The sequence below is a fragment of the Anser cygnoides genome, chromosome 13 (assembly GCF_040182565.1).
Source record: "Anser cygnoides isolate HZ-2024a breed goose chromosome 13, Taihu_goose_T2T_genome, whole genome shotgun sequence".
Lineage (NCBI taxonomy): Eukaryota > Metazoa > Chordata > Aves > Anseriformes > Anatidae > Anser > Anser cygnoides.
In genome coordinates, this window is record NC_089885.1 from 3,566,208 (window position 1) to 3,578,310 (window position 12,103).

At 37.0% G+C, this 12,103-nt stretch overlaps 2 protein-coding genes across 15 annotated transcripts in view; one reads left to right on the forward strand and one right to left on the reverse strand.

Annotated features, from left to right (window-relative positions):
* Positions 1-12,103, forward strand: part of TMEM164 (transmembrane protein 164) — a 93,185-nt gene that overhangs the window by 78,431 nt on the left and 2,651 nt on the right. The window lies entirely within an intron of this gene.
* The window catches only part of AMMECR1 (AMMECR nuclear protein 1), a 104,544-nt gene that overhangs the window by 26,196 nt on the left and 66,245 nt on the right, over positions 1-12,103 (reverse strand). The window contains exons 5-6 of one of the 12 annotated variants that reach the window (XR_010834751.1): positions 4,552-4,600; positions 3,687-3,775 (exon numbers count right to left, since the gene is read on the reverse strand). The exons of 10 other annotated variants lie outside the window; for them this stretch is intronic. The gene's annotated coding sequence lies outside the window, so the exon portion shown is untranslated. Of the gene's footprint in view, positions 1-3,686; positions 3,776-4,551; positions 4,601-12,103 lie in introns of those variants that run through there. One more of the 12 variants, XR_010834752.1, reaches the window with a different exon arrangement.

The following is a 12,103-nucleotide window of genomic DNA, read 5'->3' on the forward strand; positions in this document are numbered from 1 at the left end:
CTTGTTGGTTTTCCCCCAAACAAGTGCTGTAGTTCACTTCCTACCGACATTTAAATCAACAAAAGAGGCAAATCCTTATTTTAATTATTTTAATCTCATTTCCTGTTCTGGCTATCTTGACTCACAGTACATGCACAGGTCAACTCCATAGCACAAATGGAACAACTAACATGGTCTGGGATACCTCAAAGTTGCTTCTCAAGAAGTCTGCATTCAACGGGATTATCTGTTAAGACACGCAGCTGGTGTGCATCTGCGTAATGCCCTGTGTCTGAAAATCCTGGAGGTTTAATTACTGCTGGTTCTTCAGCTGAGTCTGACAATCTTACACAAATGCCAGGTGCAAATGATTGAACTCCTTGCTTTTTACCATTACAAAATTTCCCATACAAAAAGAAAACTCCTAACCATGGAAGCTGTAAAAGCTGAGGCTCACATAAATTTAAAAAGAGCTTTTTAGAAGAAAAAAGAATAATAAACATGTTTTTTCTACTGCTGAGAACTACTCAGATAAATATTCCTTCATGATCTGGATTCTTCCATGTAAACCCTGTTCATCCTTATGTCAAAATAATGTTACACTACATGGACATGACGACTTGAATTAATCTTTTACTGCTGTAACTTTCCAATGAAACAATGAACACTTGTATGAAGAGATCCTTAAAGTTCAGGAGAATTTTGTGTATGCACTGTTATGGCCTTAAAGTGGAAAAATATGATCACAGAATTCATAACTCCTACGATCTGCTCACATCAGCAAACATAACGCAGTTGGAAATAGAAAACTTACAAAGTAATATTGCAGTGTCCTGATTACATTAGTAAGAGTCAAGTTTCTATGGCTCCAACAGCCTTACTGTTTCTTGAAGCCAAAAATCTTACCCTATACTGCTTTCGTGGTTATAAAGGAATTATTTTTCTCCTTGGATGTGAAGAAAGAACAAACAAGTTAAAGACTGCATTTTTCTCATTCTGTTTTAATCCCGCTGGAAATGGGGGAATCATTTCGAATTACTGTAAAAACGTCCTATTACACAGAAAATCATTTTTTTTCTTACTTAAAATTAACCTAACTTAAAGATGTAGGCAGAGCTTCAGTAATAGGGTAACAGATATGCTAAACTCAAGCTCTTCACCTAGTAGGTCAGTAAGACACGGAAGTACGGTTTGTAGCAAATTACAACAAAGTGTGCAATTACTGTGCATTTACCCAGGCCTAGCAAAAAAAGGCAGAACTGCTATGCTCCGTGCACTCCATGCTTCTAGAACTGAACAGCGTGAGCTAGGAAATCCACGCTAACACTTGCCTGTACTCCCAATGGCTCAGCAAGGACTTTGAACAGCATTTTCTGACTGTAGTTGGACATGAGGTAAAGCAGCTGTATGCGTAGTCTCTTTTTAAGTGGCAGCTTCTTTTCTGCCTTTTCCTACGTTCTCCCTCACCCCTCCCAGCACCTCTCATCATGCTGGGATAAACGAGGACAATAGAATTCAAAGCCATGACAGTTTGTGTGTCATCCTCATGCAAACATTCAAGAAACTGAAAGGTGTCAATTGCCATGGAAATGTCCTGTTTTGACATAGGAAAAGCAAATCCACAGCACTTAAAATAATCACACGACATAACACAGAAAGCCTACCACCCTCATTTCAGATGCTTATTAACAAATTGCATAACTAAACTGACCAGGGTTTGGTGTGTAGGTTTGTTTTTGTTGAACACATCATAAAAGACGAGTCAAAACTCCGAGCTCCAACTGGACTAAATTTTAATGTCACTAAAGGGGCTCTCCAGCAGATGGCAAAGTTTAGATAATTGACAAAAACGAACTGCTCAATTAGATTTAGGACTGTTAAGCTCGAGTAACATTAACCACTCAAATCCTTAAGCCCATGACAAGTCCCTGGAATTCTTTACAGCTCCAATAGTTCTCTCAATACTGACCTAAGATCACCACTTTACCCCAAAACAGGTACTGGATTCAAGACAACATATTTAAGGCCACTTTGTTGCTGAATTCAACCCCCACTTAATCAATCGCAAAATACTACTCACCTCTAGAGAAGTGTTCAAGTCATCATTTTAAAAAGTACAAGTTAATAAAAATATTTTCAGTTCTTTATGCATTTTAAAAAGCCTCATCCCAAGCAGATATGTAAAAATGTTACAAAACTTCTCAGCAATGCAACGATGCATAAATATATGAATATAATTTGAACATTTACATGTTCAATTTCCTGAGACCTCTAAAAATAGGTTTGTTTTCGTTATACTGTTGAAAGCCTGGAACAGCACAGTACCAAGTATTCTCAATTTTGTCACTGGAAATACTATAAACTGCACTTTTGTATAAAAATACTGAGTAGCTACATTTTTTTTAGTTGTCAATATCCTTCAACCAACCAGTTTGGTTAATGCTGCAGATGGAATTCAATTAATCTCTGTTTTCATACTGTTTATCACAAATACAGAAACTTGTTCTATGGTCAAGAATCCATAGTTATGGACAAATTACATACGACCAGCTTAAGAACAAGGAAAGCAAAAGGCATGTTAGGATACATAGTAGCTGAATTAGAAAGGAAAAAAAATCACATTCACTTGAGCTGTTGCACTACAACAGAAAAAGAGATTAAGACAATGAAATAACATATGAAGATACTGATGAATGTAGTCTGATAGCTCAGGGTGCACGCTGCCTTAGAGACAGGAATATGACTACTCATAATACAGGGAACTGAGTAACATCCTGGCTTGTTTCCCAAGATGTGCATTTCATCAATATCTCTACTTTACTTGGATCATGTTTAAACTTTTTTTGTGTGCGTGGTGGTAGTTTGTTGTTTTTTGTGTGTTGTAACCTAAGTGCAGTCTCTTAGACATTCTGTGAATATATACAGCAGCTACAAAGAGATGCAAATCTGAGTGCTGTCAGTATAAAGGTTGGTGTCTGAGCTCATGGCATCTTACTAATTCTCAGTGTTTTTGTAAATATAGTATAAAAAAGGCACAAGATGGATCCCCTGTGGCATATGATATGTAGTAAGACCTTTGGGAAAGAAATAGCCACTCCTTATTTCATGGGAACGCATAGGCACAGAAGAAAGCATTTTGGCTTCTAGACACTTCCTCCTGCTATCTTGAAGCCACACTAGAATGCAGGCATGATAATTGTTGCATTAGGACAAATCTTAATTTGTTATTAAAGACAATAACCAAGGACTCTCAAAATTCATTTCTTTGTGTACTTGTAGGCTTTTATTTTATACAAGAATTTCATTAACAGGTTAAGTTATGATTGCTCAATACCTCCATAAATCACCAATCCAAAACCGTGCATTAGATATATAAACCCATTCTATACATTTGGAGGCTTTGCTGTCTTCATGTTTCCGTCCCTTCCTCCTCTTCCACACACAAGTAAACTTCTTTTTTCTCTTTTTAGCAACTCTGTGACTTCTGTCTCTCAAGACAGAAGTTCACTGTTTCATCCCTGTATTCCCTCTAGCTTTCTGCCATAGTTCTGTCTACTTCAGGTGGTAAATTCAGTGCCACCTCCAACATATTCGGCTTATAGAGGTGACTGGATATGGCATTCACAAATCACTATATCCAAGGTCAAGACACTCAAAGCAACAAAACCTTTGCAAGCTCAGCTAAACATTACATTCAGTTCCAAGTCTGCCAGCTGTCACTCCGTATGTGTCTTCCACTCTAAACCAAATTTTGAGTAGCAAATAATAAAAGCTGGAACAAAATGAAAAGGAAGTTCTGAAATGAAGAACAGGCAAAAAGTTCAGGTTATGCTAGGCTACATCTGTCTGCAGCCTCAAAAACTGCAACATAAGTAGTCAAGGAATCCATTTAACATTACATATATTCGAAAATTCTTCTCAACTACAGAATAAAGGATCATTACAAACATCTAAGTATAAACATGAATATGGTTGACTATGAAATTAAATGAAATGTGAAATTTATGCTTACTAATTAAATATTTCATATACTATCCTCTTAGAAGAAACTACAAGTCAAATTCTTCTCCCTTTGAAGGTAATGGGAGTTCTGCCTATTCACTGCATTAGAAGCCTAAAACAGCAAAGAATTTTATCTGTTCAGTTCTTGTGTTAACTTAGCTTTAAAATACTGTAATGTCTTAAATCGCTTATATTATACATATATAGTTAGAGAAGTTTAACTGATCAAATTATCCCAAGAGCAACTGACATCTGATTATTCAATGTTGAATAAAGATACAAGAAACACAAAAATGGTTTATATTTAATTATATCTATTACAGCTACGCTTCAATGTACCTGAAGTATTTTTATAATATTAAAGTATATTTAATATTAAATATAATATTAAAGTATATTTATTATTTGAATGAAAATAGGTTTCATCCCCTTTCTAAAAAGCAGCTCACAAATGGCTTACCTCTTGCACATCAGCAAAACTTACTCTACTCAGTTTTGTGAAACTCTACATAGCAGTTCTTGTAAACCTACATTTGTGAAAATACTTATGTATTGTAGACTTCCACAAACCTGAAGACAGTTTGTTGAGTGAGAAAAGAGAAAATCACCCTTTCAGTATCTGAAAAAACAGAACACAAAGAAGGGGTTGCTCTAACAAACAAGGCTGCATGCAGTGCAGAGACCTCCGCAGACAAAGCACAGCTGCTGCTCTTTGCAATGAGGGATTAGCAGTCTAGGTCAAAGGAAAAAAAGCCTCTCTGTAGCTAAGTGAGCAAACTGCAGAATGCATCCTCAGCATGGATGAGAAAGGGCCATCTAACCAGCTTGCAAATTGTGTAGAAGCTTCTGGGAACAGAAACAAAACCAGCAACAATTCTTTGACAGAACACATAAAAATGATTCTGGTGAAAAGCAGCGATACCCCCCCGTTGGAGGACTGAGGTTGCAGTGACCTTTCAGTTATTTTAAAATTATATTTCCCCTTTTCCCTTCTGTGTGCTCATAAATATAAGCATTTTTTCTTCACAGCAGAACCCACGTGCTATCTGTGGGGCATTACCAATAACATCTGGAAATAACTAGCCGAGAGATAACAGAAAAAGCTTTTAATTGTCTTTCATAAGAATAGCTACCTCCCTCTCTTTTTTTTATTTTTAATTTTAAAACACAGATACTCAAGTCTCTTTCAACCTTCATACAACTGAGTCAATACATTTTGGCTTTAAACATTTTTGGCTTCCAGTTTTTTGGCACTTCGGTTGAACGAAATATAAGCCAATATTTGAGGAAAAAGAATTACTGACGTTCTGATCAAGTGCTAGATATACTTTTTATTCTAAATCATTCCCACTTCAGCCACTTTTCATACAGGAAAAAAGAAGTCATCTTCTAAACTGAGACAAGTCACTTCAATGTACCAGTGTGAATGTATTTTTAACCTGGCTTTTGTTTAAGAATGAAACACCAAAATTGTTACTAGTAGTTAGGCTGGTGTCTAAACTGGCAAATGAATCATATGCTACAGATAGCATGAGATCTATTGCAGTTTGTGGTATTGCAGAAATAAAAGTCGTTAGAATTACTTAAGCTGGAAGTATCAAAAAGTTGTAGTGTTCAGAAAACCAAGAGCTTTTCTTCCTTTCCCTGTCAAAGGAAACCAAATAAAATTTAACCAACTGAGAACTCGATAAAAAGTAAGAAGGTGTAACATCATTAACAAAGTCACACTTCCTTGCTGCTATAAGTTTAATAAACCTTATTTGAGATGCTGATTTACACAACACCCAAGTAATTGCCATCATCACAAAGGCCTTTTTCAGTGACGCTGGGCCTGCAGCTTATGACAGATGGGGAATTTCCCAAGAGCTGTACTCAGGCTCATCAGAGCACTCCTTAACATCTGTACAAGTTCCCTAAGTTCTTGTGGGAGTCATTTATGTGTGTACTTGTCCAGCCTGACAGACTGCGGGCATGTCTGCTGGCCCTTTGTTACAAGTAATATGCAGTGAGAAAAAACATTACACCATTGCATCAGAACAACAAACCTTAATGTAAGCATGCAAGCTAACAGATTTTGTAGCCTGCAAATTGGCACTGATGGTCAAAAAACTGCTATCCACTATGGTCAAAAAGTGATTCTGAGTGTGCTTATTAAAACACACAGAATTAGATTTAGAAAAGTTTTAATTAGAAGTTTTGAAAATTAACATAAAAGTAGAAATTTGTGATGTTAAAATTATATGGAGATGTCTATTCCAAAAATGTTTCCAAGGAACTGTTTATTTCCATATTCTCACAGCATTAGATGAATTAGAAACTATGTCAATACATTGTTACTTACACAGCCAAGAAGTCGACATTTAATTTCTGTTTCTAAAATAAAGGATAGCACTAATACACACTTTTATGGACTGTACATACATCAATCCATATACTTTTACAAAGTACATTTGAAAACGGCATGATTTGAAAACTGCATCAACAGTTCAGGAAAAAAAAAAACTAACCTGGGCTCCTTTTGTCCCTAATACTGTATTTTAAAATTACGTTAGAAAAAAAAAAATTGGTTCCATCCTATTTTAAAGCATCAAATGAATAGTAGCACTACAGCCATTTTTAAATTCAAGGTTATCATCCCCAGAAATATGTAGATGATAAAAGCAGAAATAATGAAGCGTGCTGAGGCCTATGAGACTTATGGAGAACCTCAGAATCAGAGGTGTGTTTAGACTTGGGTGTCTTCAGAATTTCTTCAGCATTTTATGTGGCTGCTTAAGTCAAACCAGAAGCAGATACGCCATTTCTTCTTCCAAGAGCTTTTCTATTACCTCAACTGTACAGCTCTGTAAAGGACACAAGGCATAGCTTCTCTGTTCCTGGTGGCAATTGGAATGATTTTTAGAAACAAGCATCTGTTGGCACTATCTAAAAACACCATAAAATCCCACTGTACTTTACAATAGCATTTTAATTCTCATTTACTCTGGACTATGAAAATAAGTATCAATCAGATTTTAAAAGCTTCACGACTTTTGTGTTGAAGTACACAGAAATAATGAGGGCTTTTGGAACCCAGTCCCCCACACCCAGTTCGTGCTGCTGCTTCTTTAATACAGGCTCAAAAGCAAGCATCAGAAAACACCTAAATGGAGGAGGTGCTGACAGACTGAAAACTTTAATTGAGACTCCTTTCCCACAGTCCCTCCCACACAAAGCTACAGAGTTTAAAGATTTTCACAGCTTCTAAGTGTAAGAAACATTTCTTTTTCCTTTGACCTCGTTTAATCCCTGATAGTGTCTATTAAAACAGGAGATTTCACATAAAGTAGCTTTTGAGCCAAACACATCCTTTATTCCTGCTGTGCCAGGTAGCTAATATACCACAGCTGCACCTCAGTTTCCAATGCCTTTGGAAGTGAGAGCCAAACTGTGTTAAGGTACTGCTCGTGTTTAGCACATATTAGCACTGGCCAGTATGTGCAGTGGGAAGCTTTTTTTTTCTTCCTTAGTAATGAAGTGGTGGGAAATATCCCTTACTCAGTATTAAAAATGAGCATCTCCCGTGGAGCTGAGAACAGCCAGTGAGAGGAGCTTGCCCAGAAGCAGGTAACTTCTGTGCCAACTTCTACTCTATCCTAGCTACAAGTTTCCAAATCTTTTTTTTAAAACACAACTGCTGGGAGATGCGTTCTGTATCTATGCCTCTCTTCTGTGTCAACACACAATTGTGTCTGGTACTCCCCAGCACTGGCCCTTAACCTGGTATGCCTTTGTAGCGTTTAAGAAGTGATTAAAACTCTCAACTGAAAACAATTTCCATTCTAAAAGATTTTTTTAGGAAATGATTTGAACAACCTTCTCTCTAAGAATATCATACAACAAAATGAAAGAGTTGTCCAAAAACCATGGAGTAACAACAACAATTCATACAAGTAATGGAAAAAAAGAAGAATTCTGGCAATGAAGTTTTAAGCTTTACTAGTAAAACCAGGGTGGCCAGTTTCCCCAACTCCACCCTCCTTCCCGATTACTTATGTCAAGTAATACTCAAAGTCAAATACAAATCTGACATTCAACCCAACTAGTGTTTCAACTCACCTGGACCTCTGTCTTTGAACTCACAGGGTGTGTACCATTTTCTTTACATAAAAGGAGGAGACTGTGTGGGAAGTACATGACAAGAGCATCGTGGGAAAGCCCAGAGTCACAAATGACATGGCTCCTCCTGGAAACCCATCTGGAAAGTCTGAGTAATTGCTGGATTGTCCCCAGTTACTCATTCACATTCAGTCAAATTTCAGGAATATCTGATTTATGCCCAGTACTACAAATTACCTCAACTAATGCAAGTCAACTTGCTTATTCGTGGCTTTTTCAAAGCATGCATTTTACAAGAAGCACATTTTTGAAATTCCTGGGTTTTAATGCATGTTCTCTTTAACTGCATTTTTTAAAAATATGACAATGAAATAAGTATTTTACTTCAGAGTTTCCTTACTTACACTACATCCTAAGGCTGAGACCTAGCACTTACGACAACCTCAGCAGAAAACCTCCAAGCTTCCCTGAGCCACTTTAGACAGATACAGCTATTCTGTGATCACTTTGAATTCTAGAATTCCATTTCTCCAAAATCCTTCATTACCTTTCATAAACAAGTCAATTCTCAGAATAAGTTTATCCTACCAAACGGAGTAATGCATTCTTCCCCCCACATACATACCTAACAATTCATATTCTTTAATTTAGTTTTCCCAGCAAAATCATTACCAGTATTTTGATAACCCTCCATGTATTTAAAAGCTTTGGTAGGGCATCTTTATGCACTCCTCCTTTCCTAAAAACAACAACAACCTAAGGACCGTCCTCCTTTTTGTAGTGCTTTCCTTTGCTTTCTTTCAGGAAGTGTTGCTAAGGAAACAGACCATCATCTACCATTAGGTCCACAGGTCTAGCAAGGTTTTCTCAGAAATAATAAGCTAACAATTACAAAACCAATATGTTTTTAATAAAGAAAAAAAAAAGGCAAAATTACTATTTCCCCACACACATAATGTGCAAGAAGCATACTTACTAAGGCACGCTCCTTCTCCCTCCACAACAACATTATTTCATTTTCATTTCTTAATGAAATAAGGAGAAACATTTAACCCATCATTAAAGCAAAAGGTTTTTTCCCCCAGTTTCTAGAGCCAGTATGGTATTTAGCTTTGTCCTTTTGAAAAAAAGGCAGGAGACAGTTCTGGTAAGCAACAGTTCCCTGAAATAAAGACCAGGCACTGTATGCACAAAATCATTTACAGACCGACTTACTGAATTGACTCACGTAGAATAACTAAGCATGGCTCAATAAATTCAAATTTGTGTACTTCACTTGGCGTTTCTGCTATTGTGAGTTTACATCATAATCCATTTTACTCTTAAACAATTATATTCCACTATGACAGATCTGAGGATTTACCCAAATTAAAGTGGTGTTATTTGCAAAATTCATGTCTACAATAGTTCAGCAACAACTTTTTATGGTCTAAGATGAGATTTAGAAATATGAACAGCTCCACGTTTCAGTAAAACCTAATCTCTATACAGATAATGCAGCAGGCAAAACATGAGTCTGTATAGCATTGTTACAATAATATTGCCTGAATTTCATTAAGGTAGTCAGACATCATTTAAAAATTAAGGTGCCAATACATCATATTTTCATTTCATATCTCACTAGAAGCAGCGATCATACTTAAACTATGCATTTAACTAAGCATTTTGGATAATAATAAGGGGGGTTAAGGCTATTAATAAATACCTCTGGAGGTCAACCCCACCATATATATGTATAACCCCACCATTTATTTTATATACACACACACACACACATATATATATATATAAATAACAGTTTGTAAAGGAAAGTTTACTGCTGAACTTCCTTAATATACTTCGACCCAGTTCTGACTTAGGAGTTTAAGACAATTCTATTAAGTCAGCTGCAATTTTCATAAAGATTATAAAAAAAAGAATGTTAACACCATGCACCTTATCTTTACTAACACTACGAATGTTCAGACCACCTCTGGACCACCTATGCTCTTATATTAACATCTCGAATGCTAAGTTATAATTTCAAAAGATAATCAGAAGGGAACACAAAGGTAAATTTAAGGGCGAGCCAAAAGAAAACATAAAATAACAATCAAAACCTGACGAAGTTTCTGCAGAATAAAGTATTAACTTGCCTCACTAAAAAGAAAAAGAAAAGAAAAGAGGTTTAATTACTAAAAAGGATCTCTTAACAGCTTGCTTATGGAAAGGCTTGTAAGCTAAAAGCTTATCTAGTTTTATGCAACCGCATCAGTCCAATAAAAGAGATTGTATCTCTGTATACATCCTACCTCACACATGCACTAGAACAACCTGATTAAATTGCCTTTAGACTCCAATTTTGGAAACTTAAGGAATCCATTTTCTTACAAAAACGATGTCTAACTATACTTGACAAAGATCACCTTAAGTACTTCTTCCCCCCATTACTGATTTTAATTGGAATGTACTCATTTGTGATAGAATTTCTCTTTCATTTCCTGCACTTTGTTTTGTGTATGTGAGGGGAAAGATGGAAGAAACAGCATGTGGCTCAAGTGTGACAACCACTGAGGACTTAAAAATAGAACTCATTTAAGCCTGTAAGGAAAGGGGAAAAATCACAGCTACCTTTGCAAATCATTTACACGCAAAGGTAAAAAAAAGGCACAATACAGGCCAGCAGACCTCAAATTTAGTGATGAGTAAAAGCACCTAGTAAAACACAACCATCTCAACTATTTCGTATTTTGGCAATTGACTCAGCTGACAAATCCTGTGGCCACATAACAAAATACCTTAAGATGCCCTATCTTTAGCCCTTGCACTTTATCTCTGAGTTATGATGGAAGATGTTTTTGGAATTAATCTAGTAAAAACTAGTTTAAGTTCATGTATTTCCTTGATATGGCCTCTTGTTTCCTCAGGTACAGCCCCACCTCCTCTGAACCAGCTAGTCCTTCCTCCCTTCAGAGAAATCATAGTACATGGTCATAGTGCCTACAAATTTCTAAATCTCTTTCAGACACAGCTTTTGTCCATATCACGGCAACATCCTCAATTACCAAACTTTCAGTGGGCTTCACAGTATAGATTAGCAGAGAAACAGTCCTACAACTCCTTTAGTATCCTTGAACTTCCATTAGGGCCATACACCTGAGGTTTAAGTATCAGCTCGGTACCTCACTTCATTACCTCCCCAGGAACATCAGATGCTCTGAAATCACTCCTCAGTGCAGACTTGCTAAGACTGCCACTCAGTGAGGGATATGATGGCATGAGTGAAAGACGTGCTGCAACTACCCAAGAAGCCTCAGCTGCCTGTATCCTCACTGGTTCAAATGGATTTGACAGCATGTATACCAGGTTTATTAAAGCTGAGTGGATTTCATAGGTTGCAACCCCACTAAAAACTTAACTAAATGGGGTCATGCGGGGTAAGTGGGATTTAGGAGTTACAAATTCCAAATGTATATTGCCACTGGCTCCTCATATGCTTAATGGGAGGCACTGGCTGTCCATCCACTCAACTAGACACAGAGCTATGTTACCGCACCTCTCCCTAAGAATATTTTCTCACCTTGAGATTCTCCATCTGTTGCTGGTCATCCTATAGCAGCAGCACAGCCTGTGCCCTCTGCCTCATTAAGATGACCTTGAAAACTCAGAGGCAACCAACAGATGCTAGAAATTCCATCTGCCAGCCAGCTTCCCTGTTGCACACCTGCTTTTCATAGAAACATAAACGAAAAGGAAGCAACAGAAGCACCATTATGCTTCCTGGCTTTAATGTTGAACGTACAAGAATAGCACAACACTGGCGAGTTCAGGCTGAGAAGACTTGACATCGCTCTGCAGAATTTAACTCTGAAAGTGACAGCGTAAGCTTCGCCTCGCAATTATCAGGCATTTTGCATTGGCTGACACCAGACACAGAGCAGTAATTGTATAAAAAAAAGTTGACTTTCAGAAGCTGTCTGCTATAAATCAATACCACAACCTGCGAAGTATTATCAATGGGCAACACTGAAGCAACAATGCACTC